Here is a 20,552-nt window from a genome sequence, read left to right on the forward strand (position 1 = left end):
ACCCTTGAAAGTTGTAATTATTTTCTTTAGTTACTTTATAATTGTCTTTTCCTGGACTAGGCCTCCACTCCATTCCCAGTAGAAAATTAGTTTTAGTCTAGTTTGTGGTACAGTGGCTACTACTATACATCCATTCTCCATTTATTTATTTTTCATCAAATTCAATGCTTTAATATTTTCACTCTCAATGTACACACCAGTTATTCTTGTGGTTACTACCTACTTACTGGGAAGTAGCCCTTAAAGGTAAAAGGCCATGTATGGGCTTCTGAAAACCCTTTCTTCCCTCTGGGCATATTCAGGTCTTGAAGGCTTTCTTCTTTCAGTCTTTACAAAACAAATTAGATTTGGAGTCCTAGGAAGTAATGAAGTGGTAGAAGAAAGGAATGAAGAATGAGTTCCATGTTCTCTCCAAAGCCCTTCCTAGGAAAACAATAATTTATTACTCATTTTGGAATTCTAATTATGAGGAGAAACTCCCCAAAACTTAAGTGAATTATTTTGCCAGAGGACCTAAACAGTGCATCAAATTCCAAGTCAAATTGTTACAAGTTTGTTACAGATTGTGTAGGTTCAAACCCTCCCTCTAACATTTCTCCTCTCCGTGCCTCAGTTTCTTTATCTATAAAAAAAGTTCAAAAATACTACCTACCTGATTGGACTGTTTAAAGGATTAAATAAGTTAATACTTATAAAGCACTTACAAATATTTTAAAATAAATTATATGACCCATACACCCATCCAGTGCAACAAGAACCGCCACCACAAGTCACAAAAGAAAATAGGTTCCCTGGCTTTCGGCTCCTTTATCCCTTATTAGGGCTGTGCTTTGTCCACAGGGGCACACTATGTTAGAACATTTGAACTTTACCAGAAAGGTGTTTGTATCTAATTTCAAATTATGAATTCCTGAACATCGGATGATATACCATTCTGCTATACACTCAGGGGCCCCTTAGAGTTTGGAGAGTGAGAGGCGTTAAGTAACTCCGTCCTGCGTATTTGCAAGGGGCTTTGACATCCAAGGAGCCTCTGAGAAACAGTTATTGGTTTTGAGAAAAAGGGAGGTTAAGTCACCCTGAAAAAAAACAAAACAAAACTGGAGAGCTGCCTGCATTTCACTCTACTGCCTCTGGAAGAGGTGTGTTATCTAAAGTGCTTCCATCATGAATAATGATTGAGAAACTGCCTTTACTCTCCCGACTACTGTACTCCCAGGCAGAAATCCATGGGCTGGTGCCCACGGTGTCTATCTGGAACTTGGTTATCACACACGTTTAGAGCAACCCGTCCTGCAGCCTGAAAGGCAGCGAAAGGGAGGAGCCGGAATACTCCCGGTTAGCCGCGTTTCTAAGGTCAGACCCAACCAAACCCAGTACTTTTTCCGCGTCTGGTTCTTCAGGTCATTTCGGAATCGGCTACCTTTGTTTACATTTTGAGCTTGGCTCAGCACCAGAAAGCATCCGTGCTTTCTAAAAATAGAAGCATCTTGCATTTGTAGACGGTGCTGGGGGGAGCAAAGTTCATTCTCCTGGGTACGGGAGGACGCCTCCCCTGCAACACGTGCGGGGTGTGGCAAAACCTTTGAATAACAGGGGCCGTTTAAATGAGGCGGGGGTTCGGGGAAAGGCGAGGAGGTTGGTGTGGGGCAAGCAAAGCGCGGAAGCAGTACGGGGATTCTTCTAGAAAGTGGGGTGGGAAAGGAGCTAGGGAGGGCGTGTGGAGGGAAGGGATCTGTGTCAGAACGTGCGTGTGAGCGGATACAAAACCCGAGAGAGGCGTGAGCAGCGCTGTGTGTGCGAGCGGGAGCGAGGGGCGCCGGCTCGGGGTGTGTGCGCCCGGGTGAGTGACACCGAGGGGCGGGCTGGCCGGCCGGCCGGCGGGCGGGGGCAGCCTACGAGGGGCGGGAGTGTCCCTGCGTGGAGCGGGCCGACCCGGAGTTGTGTCAGTGAAGGAATCTAGCCCGGGGGCCGAACCGGCTGCGCCCTCCGCCGCGAGCGCCGGCTGCGCGGGGCGAGCTCCGGCCGGCGCGCGGCCCAGGCAGCGGCTCCTGCTCCGCCCGCCCTCCGCGCCGCAGGGGCCGCCACCGTCGCCGCGCCTCCACCGGCGACCGCGCCCCCGATCCCTGTTCCCCGGCCCGGGACGGAGCGGCCGGCGCTCGGCACAGAGGTAAGCCCGGGATCCCCGGCCGCCGCCGCCGCCGCCTGGGACACCCTCCCCGCCAGCCCGCCGGGCCCGGGCCGGGACGCGGGGCTCGGGCGGACGCGGCGGGGCCTGCGCGGCCGGGACGGTGGCTGAGCCCGGGCCGCGCGATCCGCAGCCTGGGCCGCCCAGCCCCAGCCGCCTCCCGGGGCGCTGGGTGTGGCCCCCCGCTCGGCGCCGACGCGGGCTGGCCGCGCGGACCGGACGCGGAGGTCGCCGTCCTTCCTTTCTCGGGCCGGCGCGGGCGAGCTAGCCGGCGGGCGGGAGGAGGCGCCGGGTGCGGCGCACATTCGCGCGCCCGGGGCGAGCGTGTAGCCGCCGCGCTCCGACGTGGACCTGCCCGCCCCGGATCTGAATCGGCCGCGGTCCCTCGCCTGCCCTCCCCCGCGCGAGCGTCCCCTTCCACCCGCCTGGTGGACGGAGACCCACCCCTTCCCGCCGCCCTCCCGCTCCGAGCCGCCTCCGCCGGCAGCGTCTCGCCCTCGATCGCCGCCCGGCCCGGGGGCCGCGGGTCCGGGGAAACCCGCGCCCCTTGGGCGCCAGGCGGGAGCAGGATGCGGCGACCCCTGGTGCCGGCAAAGTCGCTGCAGTTGCCCGCGGCGTGACAGGAGTAGATGCCGAGCGACCCGGCCGCGGGACGAAGCGGTCGCGCTGCCGCGTCTGGGCGGGCGGACCCGGAGTCGGCCGACAGCGGCCCGAGCCCAAGACAGCGGTGGCTCCGGAGATGCGAGAGGGTCTTCCCGCTCTCTCCACACGCTCGACTTTTCCGAGTCTTGGAAGATCGGCCCCGCTCTCTCCCACTCTGTTCGGCAGTTAATACTTACTGCAGACGTAGGAGGTGAAGGGCTGAGACTTTACCTGGACGGGGATGCGACTGAAACCTCCCATCTTCTCAACTGGAGGTTTCCACCTCTTGGGGGTTTGGTGTGTGTGTTTGTGAACTTCCTGAGCCTTCAATTCCCAGCAGTCCGGGTTTTAGCAGATGCCAAGGTTTTGGAGACCTGACATGTAAAGATTCTTTCTGTGCAGCATTTTCCTTTGAGTGTATTACAGAATCTGCAGCTTGAGAGCTAGTGAAAAACCTTGAACTTCAAACACAGTCTCTTTCTTTACATAAAATATTATGTGTAATATTTTTCACTTGCTTATTTACATTTTAAAAAATGTTACATTAAAAACTTTTACCAGTCCTCTTGCAAGTAAGAAAAGAACGACTCTGAAATTTTAGAACCTATGCAGAGGAAGAGGCTTAATGCCAGTATTTAAAAGAGTAAGGTCGTGTAACCTTTATGACCGGTTTAGTTTGTCTTCAAGGAACGATTCATTGCCATTATGATTGATTTTGTTATCTAGAGATAAAGCAGATGTGCAATATGGCAGGGAAAAGAAGGGACAGGAAGTCAGAAATTGCTTCATTCTGGAAAAGAAATAAAGAATATTCAAGTAACAAATACAGTGACTTTGAAAGATACTCTGAAAGTGAAGTCTACAGTTGCTTTCTGGATAAAGTATTTGATTGGCCTTATAAAATTGTGTCAACCAGAAAGCAGTATGTTGTATGGGTGGGGGCAGTTTTTATCAAGTAATTGTAGTGTTTTTAAAAAATCTGTGTATGAAAATATTTGTTGGAGCTCTAAGTGGGGAAGAATCAACTTTGGGAATGATTTTCTATTTGGACAAGGCAAATACTGCTGCAGTCTCTAATTAGAGTTTTGGATTAAACTCAAGGTTTGTTAAAATCTATTTTATGGGGCAGCAGAACAAAAAATATGTACGATTCTTTGTGTGGCTTTAAAAATACACACACACACACACACACACACGACTAGCTCCAAAGGATAATTTGCATAAAAATACAATCACTTGAATGCAGGGAATATTTAAGAGGATAGTAAAAAAAACTCAACATCTGGGGAAGGAGTACATTAATTGGAAATTTTCTTTCTTTCTTTAATCCTTGGCTCTGAAAATATTAAATAATTTTCTAGGAATCAACTTAGTTTAAAGTACTTACTTAGGCAAAACGATCAAGACTCCTTTTGTATTCATTTTGTTTTAGGGAGCCCCCTAATGAAAGCCTTCAGTTGACTGTTTCTGTGCTTGCACTTATTTTCAAGTGGCCTTTGTGGGGATAGGTGTCTGTGGGCTTGTGAGGCTGCTTGGGCAACCTCTGTAATGATCAGGAAAAGAAAATGCTTAGGCCACACCATTTCAGTCTTTGATGCGCTGCCAATAGGAAGCATCTCAAAGACCTGCTTTGCCGTGCAAATGGAAATACTTTCCATCAGAAGTTAAGCTTTAGAAATGTTTCATTTCTGGTTCTAAGTTTTATCAGTTTCTCAGCCTCTGATCATAGAGTTGTGCTGTTGTTATCAATGAACATGCATTTATGGCTTTTGTGTTGAAGGCACCTAGGTGGTCTTCATCCTGTTTACCTTTACACAGCTTTAATCAGTGTCTTATGAGGCAGGACAAGAACTTTTGGTTACAGTTTGATAAATGGAAGAAGTTGAGGTTGCTCATGGTAAGATCTAAGCTGCTACCACCTGTCTCGCCATATGATTAGAGTGGAGTGGGTTTTGTATTAGACAGATACTGCTAACTCACTGCTCCCTTGTGCTTCTTTCCCAGTCATCTTCTGTAGACCCTTTACTGTTATTTGACTGTGATAATTGAATCAGATGGCTGTTATAATTTTTGTACACAGAACAGTTGCTTTCACAAGCATGACATAGGACATGAGGGCAGATACAAAATATGGGCAGATTTAAGTGATGGAGTCTATTTATTGATCTCTGAATGATCGTGCATAATTCAGCCAATCAATTCATTCCATCACTGTTCTGTCTTAGAGTGTAATCACACAATTAGAATGTGATTTTCACGATAGAAACAGTTAAAAACCCAGTACACATAATTATAAAAGAAAAACAAACTTTTCTTTTTTCTTCCATTTTTTTGAAGTAGTCTGCTATGAAGGTGTTATTTCCTTGACACATCAAAATGGCTAATTTGGAGTTGTGATGCTTGTTATGTAAATAGGCCATATGTTGAATTTCTATAGAAGTTTATTCGTTCAGTGTTGTGATAATGGATAGGATTCCCTAAGTACCATAACTAAGAAAAATAATCTGTGAGGATGCGTTTCTGTCTACTATTTATATCCTTCCCATTATTTTTGTTTAACAGCTAGAGTTTTTATTTTCTAATAAAAATACTCTTAAATGTGATGGTGTTATTTACCCTTATACATACAAATCTTTCTCTCTAGTCCTGACACAAACTCTATTCTCATTTATGCACCTGTTTAATAGTTTTCACGGTTGATGTCCTGTTGTTAGGCCAGCGGCTGCATGCTTATCAACTTTTTATATCCTCTGCTAAACTTCTTCCTTTCACACTGAAAAGACTTTTCTTTCCTTCATACTGTTAACGTTCTCTTCATCACCCAGACTGGAGACCTAGGAACCATCCCTGACTCTTCTCTCTCTCGTTCATTCCATTAGTAAAATCGGGCACCAAGTCCTGTTAACTCTTCCTTTGTAAGAGTTTTTCTGAGCCAGCTCCCACATTTCCTTGGCATCCCTCACTCCCCACACCCCGATAGCCCAGGCCCTCGGCCCTCCCTATTCTAGGATGATTATAATCTGCTACATCCCGTTTCTCTGTAATTGAGTTCTCCCCATGCTTCGCACTTCATCATATCAACCTTCCTAAAGCCTCTTCTCCTTAGAATTCTTATCCAAGGATTGTCTCACAGGAAGTCTGAGTTGTACTCAGATTTGTCTGATTCCAAAGCTAGTGCTCTTTCCACTAGTTCAAATTCTTTTTATGCCCCCTCCCCCTCCCACCACCTTTGGTCCAACATCTCAACCTGCTGTCAATTTTTTTTTAAATTAATTAGTTAATTAATTAATTTATTTTTGGCTGCGTTGGGTCTTCGTTGCTGCGCGCGGGCTTTCTCTAGTTGCAGTGAGCGGGGGCTACTCTTCATTGCGGTGCGCGGACTTCTCATTGCAGTGGCTTCTCTTGTTGCAGAGCACGGGCTCTAGGCGCACAGGCTTCAGTAGTTGTGGTGCACGGGCTCAGTAGTTGTGGCTCGCGGCCTCTAGAGCACAGGCTCAGTAGTTGTGGTGCACGAGCTTAGTTGTTCTGCAACATGTGGGATCTTCCCGGGCCAGGGCTCGAACCCGTGTCCCCTGCATTGGCAGGCGGATTCTTAACCACTGCGCCACCAGGGAAGCCCCTCAACCTGGTTTGAATATACCTCACTCTTGCCCAAATTTTACTTACCAACCTTATTTTCTACTTTTCTAACGTGAACCTTCTATTCCTACTAATTGGATCTCACCGTCCTTCTAAGATGACTTTGTACCCTTTTGTTCATGCTCTCCCTTTTAGAATGTCTTTTCCTTTTTCCTCTGACCTAAGCACAATCTCCAAGTTAAGTCTGCTTGCCCTAATCATGTTACTCTCATTGGATTCTTCCTCTTCTGCCCTTTTGTCTACATCATTCTTTAGACCAATAGATACTCTCTTATACGATTGTGTTCACAATTCTTGCTTTCCCAACGAGATTGCAAGTCCCTGGAGGGCACTGATGTACCTTGTATGCTATCTTTGAACCATCTACAAGCTTTGGGCATAGCAAGCCCTTGATAAGTAGACCTATAGAATCAATAAACTAGAAAGGTGAATTTGTTTTTTTAAAGATGGGCTTTGATATTGCCTGTGTACTGCTCATCGTCATGTCCTCAGAGCCTAGCTTTGCAGCTTGACACCTAGTCATGACCTCAATAAATATTTGTTAACAGAGAAATTAATGTTGACATTGGATAAAAGGGACAAGAGTTTGAAGGAGGCATCTGTCAAGGAGTTTTTCCCCCATTTTTCTTCAGTGGTTCTAATCAGCCTCTCCATTCATCAGCTGTGAGGATTCTGAGGCCTTGGCATTTTCCAGAGTTGAGGTACTGATGGAGGCTGGCAGTTGTGAGTTAGAATTAAGGAGGCTGTCATTATTTTAAGGTGGAGTGATGGGTCCCATTAGTTAGCAAAAATGAAAGGATTGAGGCCTTATGCCAGTATTTTGTACATAAAACAATTAGAGTTATCAGTTTTATAAATATTCAGCTAATCGGCTCCAAAATCCAAGACTGTATTGCAGAGCTACCCAACTTTTTCATTTAAAAGCTTCTTGTACATTAAAAAAATAAATCATCTGGGGATCCATCTAGGGATGAAAAGTGAGGTAGGGAAAAATTGCCACACCCATCATATTGTATTCAGGACAAAATTCAGTTCTTTCAACTTTTAATAAGTCTCACTTTGTACAAGGCACTGTTTCTGCCGGGAAGGAGTTTATAGTCCAGCAGGAGAAATAACACATGTATCTCAGAAACAAAGGTCTAAGAGAGCTCAGAAGGGAAAATTTCCTTCAGGTTGGAGGGCGATGGGGACCTTCCTAGAGTGACAGTTATTTGAGCTGATTATTGAAAGGCTTTGGGTCAGATTTCAATAGCTATTATTGGGAATATAGAGATGAGGGAAGGGCAGCAGGGTTGGCAGGAACACAGGCGAGGCATTCCAGGGTGTTTTGACTCTAACATCAGTCCTCTAATATACTACCACTGCTTCAAAAGCTGAAATGCCACTAGGACTCTCCTGGGTACTGGTGGTCTGCAATGTTCAGTAATGAAACTTAAAGGAGATACGGAGACCTGAAATAGGTACTTTGGTGCCAAGTGCTGAACTGACCATGACATAAAGCGCAAAATAAGTCTTGTAAGCAGTATAACTGGTGCGTTTCTGGGTAGCATCCAACTGGCTTAGAATGCTTGAAGAGGTCTCCTGCAGTATGGAAACACCACTGAAGATGGAAACTTTCATAGTAATGTAAATAGGAAGAGGTCAGCACTGATTGTGGTCCCAAGTAGCCAGCCATCTGTGGGACACTGCCCAGTGATCCTAGCAGAGCTCAGTAAATGAGTAAACATACTGTTATAGTTCCCAGATTCTGATTCTGTGTAACTACTCCATGGATTGTAAAACTAGGACCGATGGGTGTGAGTTTCAGGGAGACAGATTTGGGGTCAGTATAAGGCAGGTGGTCCTGTTATGGACTGTGCTAGTTCACGAGGTGGTAAGACCCCATGATTAAATGTATTTAAGCATGAGCTGTACCATATACCAGGCAATGTCTCAATACATGCATCATCTCTGTTCTTCGTCAAAGCAGTGCTACTGCCCCCCTCCCCCCCATTTTACTGACAGGCAATACTGAAGCCTAGGAAGGTTGAGTAGTGAGTACATTGTACAGCAGGTGTCAGCCCAGGCAGTTTGAGGGCAGCGACTGAATATGTACTGGATGAAGAAAGGATGCAAACGTCAGATGGCCATTAGGATTTTTAGGGGCCCTTCCTAACGCTAGGATTGAGTCTTTAATTCTCCTTTTGGGATCAAGATGCTAATTGTTGCCAAGCACTAATTCATTAACAGCAGCACCCAATTCCTAGAAATTCAGAACAAAGTGAATACAATCATCGTCATCACCATGATGGCCACCACTTAGTGATCATCTCATTTCAACCTAACAGCTATCTTGCAAGGTAGGGATTATGTATCCTTTTAAGGAGGGGGCTCTAGGAAGTTACATAGCTTGATCAATCTGCAGAGTTGATCGGTGGCTTTTTTCTTACACCACCCTTTAGGGTAATTCGTGGTGATACGGGAAATATTTACCTATCAGTTTGGCACAGACACCGACCAATCAGAGAGGCCACCAGCTATATACCACGCTGTGGCTCTTCCCAGTGATGAACGTCCCCTGAGGTGATGTTGAGGCCAAGTCCAAAGGGATGTGAAAGATTTGGTAATATACCAAGACCACACGTCTGGAGCTCCAGAAAACTAGTGACTTTTTTCTATGTTCAGCGTTTATCCGATTTTATACATGATGTGTAGTACTATTAAAGAAAAAAAGCCTTCACCTGTAATTATATTTCACATATATTTCTAAATAAAGAAAAGTAGTTTTGCAATGGTCACGTTGTATCTTCCTTATAAATGGCAGGGCCTTCTTCCTCATTCCTTTTCTACCTTTTACTTTCCTCCAGTCAGAGGCTCATCTGTCTGGACACCATCCCCTCTTGCTTCCTCAGGCATCTTGCTCCGTGATCTCGCTTTCCTTCAGGGTCTCAACCAGCCTTCTCCCTTGTCGCATAAGCATTCATAAGCCTTTTCGTTCTTTAATAACAAGAGAAGTCAAACAAAACCCCTGCGGCCCCTTCCCTGTCGGTCTGGTCACGTTGCATCTCCCTCCTGGGCTAAGAAGGCAGCTCCTTGAAGAACATGTCCTCACGCTACACCCCCACCTCCCCAGCCCTCTACAGCCCTGTCCTCTCGTAATGGCCATGTCTGTCCTGCAGACCGCCAGATTCATTGGCCAGGAGTCTCTGGTGTTACTGACCACTACTCTTTGAAACCTTGCCCACCTGTTTTCTGAGTCATTCCTTTCCTGATGTCTTTCCTGTTGCCCAACTGCTCTGCATTAGACTTCTCTGCTGGTTCCTCTCCTCCTCCCAGACCTCGGTACCCTCTAGGGTTCCCCCCTTCAACACTCTGCTCACCTCTTCTTTTCTTCTGCTACCACCTATATGCCATCGATTCCTAAATCTGCAACTCTGAACTCTTCTGACATCTGTTCCAGGTGTCTTAAACTCAGGGAGTTCAGAACTCTACTTCTGCAGCCAGCATATTCCTTCTGGGTTCTCTACCTCAATTGATGAAACCCACTTGACCAAGTTTAAACTCCGGGAGCTGTTCTAGGATCTCACTCTTTCTCAACCCTTACTTTTCATTGATGACTAAGCTGTGTAAAAACTGTCTTCTCAAACCCTTGAATCTGCGCTCACCTCTCTAGGCCATTACCACCACGACTGCCTAGGTTCAGGCCCTCATCACTCTCTTGAGGGTTACTGCAGTAGCCTTGTAACTGGTCTCCCTGCCTTCTGCCTGGCCTGCTTCCAACCCCTTCCCCACACTGCCGCCTTTCTAAAAGGCAAATTTGATCATGGACTCTCTGCTGCTTCAAATCTTTCAGCGGAGTCACTGTTTCTCCAGGATAAAATCTAAGCTCCCTAGCCTGGCACAAAAGCTCCTTTGTGATGTGGGCTCTCCCTTCGGGTGTGTATCAAAGTCTTCTCTGATGATCCTGGTCCCCACTGACTACCCCTGCCCACAGCATCCCTACTAAAGGAAATGAGTTGTTACAGGAGAGAAACGAGAGGAGGGCTGGGAACAGAGAAGAGATTGAAGAGCTGTGCTGTCCAGTACCGTGGCCACTAGCTGCCTGTGGCTGCCGAGCACTGGAAATGCACCTAGTCCAAACTGAGATGTGTTATGAGTGTGAAATACACCACGGGTTCAGACTTGGTATGCAAAGAGGAATGCAAAATAGCTCATGAACAAATTTTATTGATTACATGCTGAGACAGTAACATTTTGGATATAATGGGTTAAATAAGATATATTATTGCAATTAATTTCACGTTTCTCTTTATCTTATTTTTTTTTAACATGGCTACTAGGAAATTTTGAACTACCTGTGTGGCTCGCATAATAGTCGTTTTGGACAGCATCGTTATAGAACATCTCCTTGTTCCCAGGAGATGCATCCTGTATGAGCCAAGCCCAGGAGCTTTTTGAATGACTAAGTCAGCCCTACAGGTATAGAGAAGCAGCAGTTGCTCAGTTTCTTAAATCCACAGATATTAAAGTGCTTTAGATAAGATTCAGAATCAGAGAGACAGATTGTGAAAACTACAGCCAGGAGTCCTTCATACAGTGTGCACGGGGCTAAAATCACGAGTCTGGCACACCTGTCTCGCCAGGCCCACCCAGTCACCATCAGGAGAGGGAAACAGGGAGACCGTGTGCTACAGGGAGGACTTGAGGTAGACGGGAGGAGCAAGGGCAGGGCGAGTGGAGTCCCGGGAAGCCTCTTGCTTGTGAGGTACAGACAAAACACCAAGAGCCACGCCTAGGTCTCTGAGATTCCCCCATCCTGCCATGGACCCTTTCCCAGTGGGAGAAGTCCCAGGTCCTCCACTGTCTTGGGCCTCAATAATATGTACACGATAAAGCCATTGTGCATCAAACAAAATGACGTGCCCAACAACTAGTACTCCTCAGTTATGCCTCAAGACACTGAGGACAGCAGTCTGTGGATCATTTGGCCCAGAAGGCTTGAGGAAGGTACACGGGCTGTCACAAGGACCCAGAAGATAATATGTCCTAAGAGATATGCAGACCTTTGTTTTCAAGTGGAAAAGCCAACCAGTGATGGGAAAGCAGAGCTTACCAGGATGGAGCAGGAGGGAGAAACCTGGAGGTGATGGCAAGAAACCATGACTATCACGGGAAAAATTCAGCGGAATCAGGTGCCAGTGACTCTGATAGGCAGTGGGACTCAGCGGCTCTCTCCTGGTGGTTTGTGTGCTGTGTTCTGTTGAGCCCTTTGGTTCTGAGAAGAATGCCCCTGGGCAGTTGTTTTGATTTGCTTTTACATATTAGGCATTAGTATAAGATTCTGGTAGGAGGAAAGGTTCTTATGCTAAAAATAAAAGTTTGAAAGTCATACCTGTACAGAGACTGGCCTGAGAAAGTGGTGACCACCCTGGTGTGGTGATGGCTCCCCCAGTTGCAGGATCTGGGACCAGTTCGGGCGCTTGGCAGGAGCTACAACTCCTTTCCACCTGCACCCGAGTGACTCTCCATTGGGTTGACCATGCAGTCTGGCCTTACCTGGGAAGCCAGAACTGTCTCATTCTTGGGTACCACATTTTCACTTTGTGCCCCAGGTTCTCTCTCACATTTCCAAGTCCCTGATTTGAGGTCTTGTGTAGGAATCTCAGATTGCCTTGGGTAAGGATCCCATCACATATCTCCAAGCCTTCTTAAGCCAGTAGTCTTGCCTCTGATCTACAAGCCCTAGAGTAAGCGCTTGCTGGTCCCTTTCAAGCTTCTACTAACACCTGCCAGCAATGGGCAGGAAACTCAGCTAGTTTAATAGGTATTTGTGGAATTGAAGAGCTTGCCTGGATACTGGCTGTTCCCTGATTCCAGACCCCTGACACCAGACACTGTTTGGCTGCCCCACTGGTCTCTGGGTCCCATTTGTACCACATGTGCAACTTGGGAGGGGAAGGGGAAGGCAAGTATAGGGCTGATTTTCCTAAATTATGGTACATCCGCTTCTTTGTTCCCTGTGAGAAGGCTGGTCTTAAGTGTGGGCAAGAAAGGTGGCTGCCTTATGGTGTGATTTCAGAATCCATTCTACTCAAAAGGGCTTTGCAAATATCAACACTCTCTCTTTCCTGCTCTCTAATATGCAAAAGCCTACATGATAAGAACTCTATTCTCTTTCCTAAGACCAGTATGGTTTAGAAGAGAAGGAAAACAGATTTGATTTGATAGTTGAAAAGCCTGGTTCTGACTCATGTAATTGGCTGGCTGTAATGAACTTGAGCCAATTATTTAATCTTCCTGAACCTCAGTTTTCTCATTTATGGAGTGAAATTAATAATACCTACTTGCCTTGTTATGATTTTTTTTTAAAATTTGTTTTATTTATTTATTTTTGGCTGCATTGGGTCTTCGTTGCTGCGCGCGGGCTTTTCTCTAGTTGCGGCGAGCGGGGGCTACTCTTCGTTGCAGGGCGCGGGCTTCCCGTTGCGGTGGCTTCTCTTGTTGCCGAGCATGGGCTCTAGGCATGCGGGCTTCAGTAGTTGTTGCACGTGGGATCAGTAGTTGTGGCTTGCGGGTTCAGTAGTTGTGACTTGCGGGCTCTAGAGCACAGGCTCAGTAGTTGTGGCTCACGGGCTTAGTTGCTCCACGGCATGTGGGATCTTCCTGGACCAGGGCTCGAACCCGTGTTCCCTGCATTGGCAGGCAGATTCTTAACCACTGTGCCACCAGGGAAGCCCTGTTATGATTTTTTACGACTAAATAAAACAAGGTATAAAGTGCCCAGCATCAGGGCCTAAAATGCAATGCTATGAAAGTGGTAACTTAAACTGGTCAGACATGTGCTCCTTAGACTGAATGATTTTATAGACCCTTCCCTGAGACTGATAAGAAGGAGATAAGAAACCTGGGCCAGGAGGGCCAGAATTCAGCCATCCCTGGGTGAAAAAGGACCGGAAGGAAGTTGCCTTCACATTCTGCTTAAGGCCCGTGCTGCCTAATGGTTTGCATTTGTGAAAATATTCGTCTGGGATTATGAATACAACATGAAGCCACGGAAAAAAAGGCATGTTTACATCCTCTGCCAGGGTAATATAAGAATAAACAAAGCAAGTTTTTGAGTCTCTGAATAGTCAGGTGCACTGCCATCAAAATAAACTTTTATTTCTATTCTTTGCTGATAAATTATAGATAAAGGAAGCCACTAAAATACCCTGAAAAGGAAGATTCATATACAAATTAGATACCAGGGACAGATTTCACACTTACTTTGTAGGAGCCATTCTTTCCTTAACTGTGGGTGTTTGGGAAGTTCTTTTATTGTAGCCTTTGTTGCTTACAAGAAAGGGGGAAAAGCTTTAGTATACTCAGGAGAGAATGGTTTTGATTGGAGGCAGTGTTGTTCTCAATGAGGGCTCACTTTCCTATATTGTAGTGCTTGCTAATACATAACCGAGAAAACCCATAAACAGCAGTAAGATAGTCTGATCTGACATACTGCCACTTATGATCGACCTGTGTTTATTACAGGAATGTGGGCAATCCTATAATTTTTAAAGGGGGAAGTGGAAGATGTTATGCTGGCTACTGTGACTGCTAATGTCCTGATCTAGAAGGTCTTTGTCCTTTCTCATTCATTTCTCCTGTGACGTCTGAATGGTGGACTGGATTCAGTGCATGCAGGGGGCTGCCAGTGACTTCCTGGGCTCTTGATGTAATCTCGATCGCCCCACTGCAATACCACAGCCTCGGTTTAGTGTCATATTCAACCTGAGAATACTCAAGGAGAGAGTATAAACCTACTACCTCTAAAATTAAAAATAAAAGCATTAAAAATAGTATTTAGTACTGGTTTGTGGCACTGAATATATAAACTCGTTTATTGTTCTGGTAGTCCCAGAGCAAGAACTGTTGCAGTTGCAATGGGCGATATCAACTAAGGTTGTCATGACAACATTAATTTATCATTTCCAAACTTTGGTAGGATTTCACCTTCTGAATCTCCTGGATTGTCTTTAAATTTATAGTTATTTCTCATTTATTAAGGCGAGGCATATTTAGCTATTGCTTACATAAATGCACTGAGTATCTTCATGAAATTTACTGATGTGAAATTAGAAGCATAGAAGGTGGGCACTGGAAAGAGAGAGTGGATGCTGTGGTCTGACGGTCCCCCCAGAAGCAGGAATCCCTTCCACAGTATCCCAGTCAGCCAGCTGCCGTTCGAACCCTGCCAGGAATGAGGTGGTCACAGTTTTGTGACACTGAGGACTGCTGCCCACGGTAGCCTGCAGTGCTCCTAGATCTTGAGCCCCTTTAGATTTGGACCTTGTCTCATTTGTGGTTGGACCAATACTCATTATCATGCACATCAGATACTGAAATCTGCCTCCCTGTAGCTTCCCTGTTCATCTCCTATCACCCTTCGGAGTGCCACAGAATAGTCATGCACCTGAGTGTGGTAGGTCTTCACATATTTGACCATCGCTATTGTATCTCCTGTTCGAAGTCTTCTCTTTTCAGGCTTACGTGGTCCCAGTTCTTTTGGCTGAGATTCGCCATCCTGTTAACACTCTGGTCGCCCACCACTCTGCCTGTGCCATTTTATTTTTATTTTTATTTTTTTTAAAATATTTATTTATTTATTTATTTATTTATGGCTGTGTTGGGTCTTCGTTTCTGTGCGAGGGCTTTCTCTAGTTGTGGCAAGCGGGGGCACTCTTCATCGCGGTGCGCGGGCCTCTCACTATCGCGGCCTCTCTTGTTGCGGAGCACAGGCTCCAGACGCGCAGGCTCAGTAATTGTGGCTCACGGGCCTAGTTGCTCCGTGGCATGTGGGATCCTCCCAGACCAGGGCTCGAACCCGTGTCCCCTGCATTGGCAGGCGGATTCTCAACGACTGCGCCACCAGGGAAGCCCCTCCCTGTGCCATTTTAAAAGCGAGGCATCTTGAACTCAACACCCTGCTCCTGAGTTCTCTGGGTGGCGGAGGACACACGGCTACAGCTAACTCCCCATCCAGGGCACCTTCTTTTGCTGATCTAGTCAGATCCTGTGTTGGCCTCCATTTTAAATGAGGGGCAGCACGTTGTTAGTTTATATCCAAAGCCAAATAAAACTTCCCAGTCTCTTTCTGGACAACCCCTACAGAGCCAGCTCTCCCGTATTCTGTATCCGTGCAGTTAACCTTGGGAACACACGTAGGGGACTTTACCTTTATTCTCGTTACATTTTGTCCCTTTTCGGCAAATCAGTTTTCCTCTCCATCAAGACAATTTTGAATTCTAATTTCTAAAACTTCAATCTCTCAGTGGTACATTTTTCACTTATTTGTCAATTACACTTTTTGAGAAAGGTACTTCCTCTGTCATTGATAAAATGTGGACCAAGACAGGCCAAAGAGAGAGCCCTGTGACTTTCTACAAGATACTTTTTGACATCCATACATGAATTTTGTTAGCTGTTTTTTGTTTCTTTGTTTGAACTAGTTTGATCATCTCGCACTCGTGTTTACTTTCTTGCCCCCAAGCTGTCTAAGAGGATACAGTTAGGAAAGACTTAGTCAGATGCCTTAGTGACACTATCCTTATTGATCCACTTATTGCCAGTCATAGAACTATATTACGAAATGAAACGAGATGAATTGGAGTAACTTTTAGATTGCATTCATTTTTCTTTTGAAAAGTTTACTAAAAAACATATGTAAATATTTTTAATTTATTAAAAAATAATTTTGTAAAGTAAATTCATACTTCACCTATAATTTCAATTCACATGAACTTGTTTGGTTCAAAGGAATTGCTTTTTTGTGTATCATTCAGTTCTCTTTATGGAATCATTGCTTTGGAAACTAATTGGTGGTGGGACAGGAAATCACTCCTTAGGTGATACTAGGTGTCACTCCAGCACATCATTATACTCACATCTCCTGGGACAGACAGTAATCAGGCTGAATCATGTCCAAATAGCATGCTGGAGTCTATGTAAATGGCTCCATGACAGTTTCACTAACTGTGACCATGACAGAGAATGCACTGATGGCATCGTGTCACTAATGGATGTGTTTTCTCTAAATGGAAAATCCTGTATTATTCAAAGAGGGTTTTTTTCCTTCTCACACAAACTCTTTGACTTTTATATTAATATCAAATGTCTGTAACTTATACATATGGTGTTTGTGTACTATGTTTTGTTTTACTCGTGTACAAAATAGCCTTTTACACGCTTTTTACCTTGGACTCGATGGAAAGAAAAAATAATTTGAAAGAATAGTAGCACGAGGAACTCAAATCTGTAATAAGTCAAGGAATAAACTCTTGCTTCATGAAAATACTACTCTTTGGTAGTGCTTTAGATTTTACAAAATACTCTCACAAGTTTTTTTTTGAAAAACGTTTTGCTGACTGTAAAAATAATTGCATACTCGTTGAATTTGGAAAAAATACTGAAATGGATAAAAGAGAGTTAAAAGTCAGCTAAAATTTCACCACCCAGAGATTGTCATTGTTAGTATCTGGTGTGTTTTCCTTCCAGACATGGATGTATGTGCGGTTGTGAGTATGTGCATATGTGTGTGTGTGTGTGTGTGTGTGTTTAAACTAGCTTCATGGTGGACCTAGGCAGTTTGTACTGAGCAATCAGTGTGACATAGTAGTTAAAAGTGCTTTGGAATCAGACACTTGGAGATTTCAGTCCTGGCTATGCTACTCATGTAGTGACTGTAAATTGCTTAAACTATCAAAACTTCAATTTCTACTTCTATAAAATAGGGATAATAATAGTATGTATCTAGTAGGTTTATTGTAAGAATTAATAAAATAATGAATGTAAAGTACATAGCATGGTGCATGCCTCATAGTAAATGCTCAGTAAATGTGAGCTATTATTGTTATTATACAGGTTTTCTTGTCTGTTTTCCTCACTTAAATTCTAGGGTAGCAATTTCTCTTGTCAAAAAACATTATTTGAGAAATATTTGGAATGACTGCATACATTTCAATATATGAATATACCTTAATGTAATCATTTCCCTATGCTTAGACCATTTCCAGTTCTTTGCTGTCATAAAGAGCACCACAGTTAATATCCTTTACATTTTTTTTTGTGCGTAGACAACACAATGAATTACTAATGGCATTTTACAGAGAGGCAGAAAAAAATGATCAATTCTTTAGTATCTCCTTAATATGCCAGGTTATATGCTTGGTTTTTTAATCTCAAAATTCTCATTTAACTCTTCCACAACCCCGTTGAGGTGCATCTGTTACCCCTATTTTTGGATGAAAAAGCTCTGAGGGGAGACAAGTAGTTTGCCCAAGGTCACAGAGATAGTGGTGGTAGAGATGGTATTTGAAGCCAGCTGTCTGATTTCAAAGCTTAAGCTTTTCCATTCTGGCAGGCAGTTCATGCCTATCTTTTTAAGGCTGGCGGAATGAATAGTTACCATTGTGCTTTTCACAAAATGTCACTTGGTGCCACATAAAAGATAGGACACTTGGCTGGAACTCTTGGCTTACTCAATATAGTACCTCTTGTGTGCGTACGTTCTTATATGTTTTGGAATCAAGCCTCATTAAAATAAGGTGCTAACTAAAGGAAATCAAACATTGGTATGATTATTTGATGAAAGCAAACCTCAGGGAAGAAAACATTTATTTAGTCAAAAACACAAAAGTCATCTTTGTTTTAGTTGGAGGGACTAGGCCAGAATTACTTATCTCCCTAGGAATCAGAGTATTTCACACAAATCAGTATAGGAATTAAACAATAACAGCCAAAGTAAATTGATGCTGTCAAAAGGGATTATAAGTTTCATTACTTGTATATTAGGGGTTGAAAGTAAAAATCTTTAGCCTTAGTTGTAAGATGCTACATCAGGAAAGGGCTGTAACAATTGCTGTAGGTATAAGTATAGGTATAGGGGAGACATAACATTTACTGGGACAAACCCCCAAAGAATTATTTGGTGAACTGACAGGTTGTCTTTAAAAAGTCAGCCATTCGGAACATTTATCTTGGCAGCTCTCAAATCTGACTCACAGCGTGTAGTGTGGCAGTCAATTTTTGAAGGAAAAACGCATAATTAATATGAAAATCAAGGTATAAGGTATTGCCAGTCAGTACCCAACACACAGTTTCTTAGAACAAAGGAGCAATTGAAGTTGTCTTTTAATAGGGTAATCCTGGTTTGTCATTTTGTAGGTTTCAGTTCTTAGTAAAAATGAAAGAAAAAAAACCCCTAGTAGTAATATCTCCTATCCAAGAGCTACTTTGTTGCAGAGCTTATACCCAACTCTTGTCTAGTCAAGAAAGTTATCTTTGGTTTTTGAGTTCTTGAATTTTCATAGCCCTTGAGCTTACACATTTGCCTTAGAAGCGTCCCAATTTTCCTTCAGTCATTTTAGTTCTTACAAGGGAGAAACGGTGTCCGTCGTAGCCCAATGACTAAGAAGGTTTGTATCGACACAGCACGCCCACCGGCTTGGCCCGTGGAGAGTATGTGCCCCAACGTGGTTTGCAGGTGGGAAGGGCCCAGCGAGTTCAGTTTGGGCTTGCTGCACGGCTAGTGAGTAGCTAGAACCGTGCACAAGACGATGGGCTGTGAATCTGTGGATTGGATCCGAAATGTGGCCCCGTCCAGCGCTCGCTCTAACGCTGGGCAAAGTGCTTTACTGTCTCTGAGCCTCGGCTCGCTCTGCTCCCACACAGAGATAATGACTCCTGCACAAAGGTCATAGGGAGGATTAAATGCACTGAGCAAACCGGTGGGTGAACTCAAAAGTGCTTTCCTGGTTAGCTCCCAAGTTATTAATTAATGGCCACAGGTCATGCCTCCCAAGGAGAAGCCGATTTACCATTTAAAATATTTTCAAATGAATAATGGGAATATCTGTAAAATATATGTAAAAAGGCACCACTCCTGGGGCTAACCTCATCAGACCCTCCCTCCTAACTCTTTGCTTATACTCTATCCAATAATAAAGGGACAGGCCCTTTCTCTGCCCAGGAAGCCCCCAGCGCCCAGCGAGCTTGGCATCTCTCAGAGCTTAACTACTCACTCCCGTGGCACAACCCTCGATGAGGGAAGGAAGCCCTTGGCATCAGTAGGTGGTTCCTTTGAACACAGTACAGACCTTTATAAAAATAGCCATTTAGGTCTATTTTGTTGTTCCAAGATAGAAGCAAAACTTGTATATTTGATGCATTATTTTAGCTTTCAACTAAAAAAAGGCTCACAATGAGAGACTATCAGATAGAAAAGCATATTCCAACAGGGTTGCATTATAAACAATTATAGGAAACTCTTTGATTATTAAAGCAATCATTTTGCCAAAGGGGAGAATGAAAGAGAAGAAGTTAGGAATTTTGACACTGGACATCACGCATACTTTTCTGAAGTCTCCTGTGGTTTCCCCCCAGCCCTGGTAATGTAGGCAAGGGCTCAGAAACTGCTTTTAAGTCTGGCTGCCAGAGAGTCAATCCCACCCCAGGGGCTGCGCTCATTCCCTTTCCCCCGGGGCTGCTGCCGGCTAACCTTCCTGCCCTTTCTTGCCTCCCAGGTGGTCGTGGTGGCCCTTTCTCTCTGTCCTTTAAAAGGACAGGATTTGTTCATTGGCCACCCCAGCTTGGGCTCAATGTGGGACCCTTATGAAGGTGCTTCCGGTACTTAATGACTGAAATGTCTCCGTGGCATTCCTCGGAGATTGGCGGGGTGTTGGTAAACCAAGTGCTGGATGTTTTATACAAACCTCCACGAACACTTAGCAGTAGGGAGCCAACAGAGGGCCCGCGGAGCCCCGGACTCCTTGAGCCGGCTAGCTGGGAATGCTAACACTGCTTGCCATACTCATCTTGAATCAATTTCTAAATTTTGTTTCTCCTTCTATGCAGGAAACTATTCTGAATTTCCCTTATTTGCTTTGGTACCGCATTTCATTTAGCTCATTTCTTCATCAGCTATTTTTTGAGCGTCTGCTCTGTACTAGGCAAAGTGAGAGGAACGAAAAGCAATCAAACATTGAAAAGGAGAGAACAGTTCACACCTCAGGTAGAAAGCAAGATATGCCTCCAGGGTTGAGAGAGAGGGAGAGGTTAAGTACGTAATGAT

General features: G+C 44.7%; 1 protein-coding gene across 4 annotated transcripts in view; it reads left to right on the forward strand.

Moving 5' to 3' along the window:
• The first annotated feature begins 1,720 nt into the window (after positions 1–1,720).
• Positions 1,721–20,552, forward strand: part of SPATS2L (spermatogenesis associated serine rich 2 like) — a 166,608-nt gene continuing 147,776 nt past the window's right edge. For 2 of the 4 annotated variants that reach the window (XM_057550924.1, XM_057550925.1), the window contains exon 1: positions 2,078–2,170. The gene's annotated coding sequence lies outside the window, so the exon portion shown is untranslated. Of the gene's footprint in view, positions 1,844–1,899; positions 2,171–20,552 lie in introns of those variants that run through there. The other 2 variants (XM_007190488.3, XM_057550926.1) reach the window with 2 other exon arrangements.

The sequence above is a fragment of the Balaenoptera acutorostrata genome, chromosome 8 (assembly GCF_949987535.1).
Source record: "Balaenoptera acutorostrata chromosome 8, mBalAcu1.1, whole genome shotgun sequence".
NCBI classification, from domain to species: Eukaryota; Metazoa; Chordata; class Mammalia; order Artiodactyla; family Balaenopteridae; genus Balaenoptera; species Balaenoptera acutorostrata.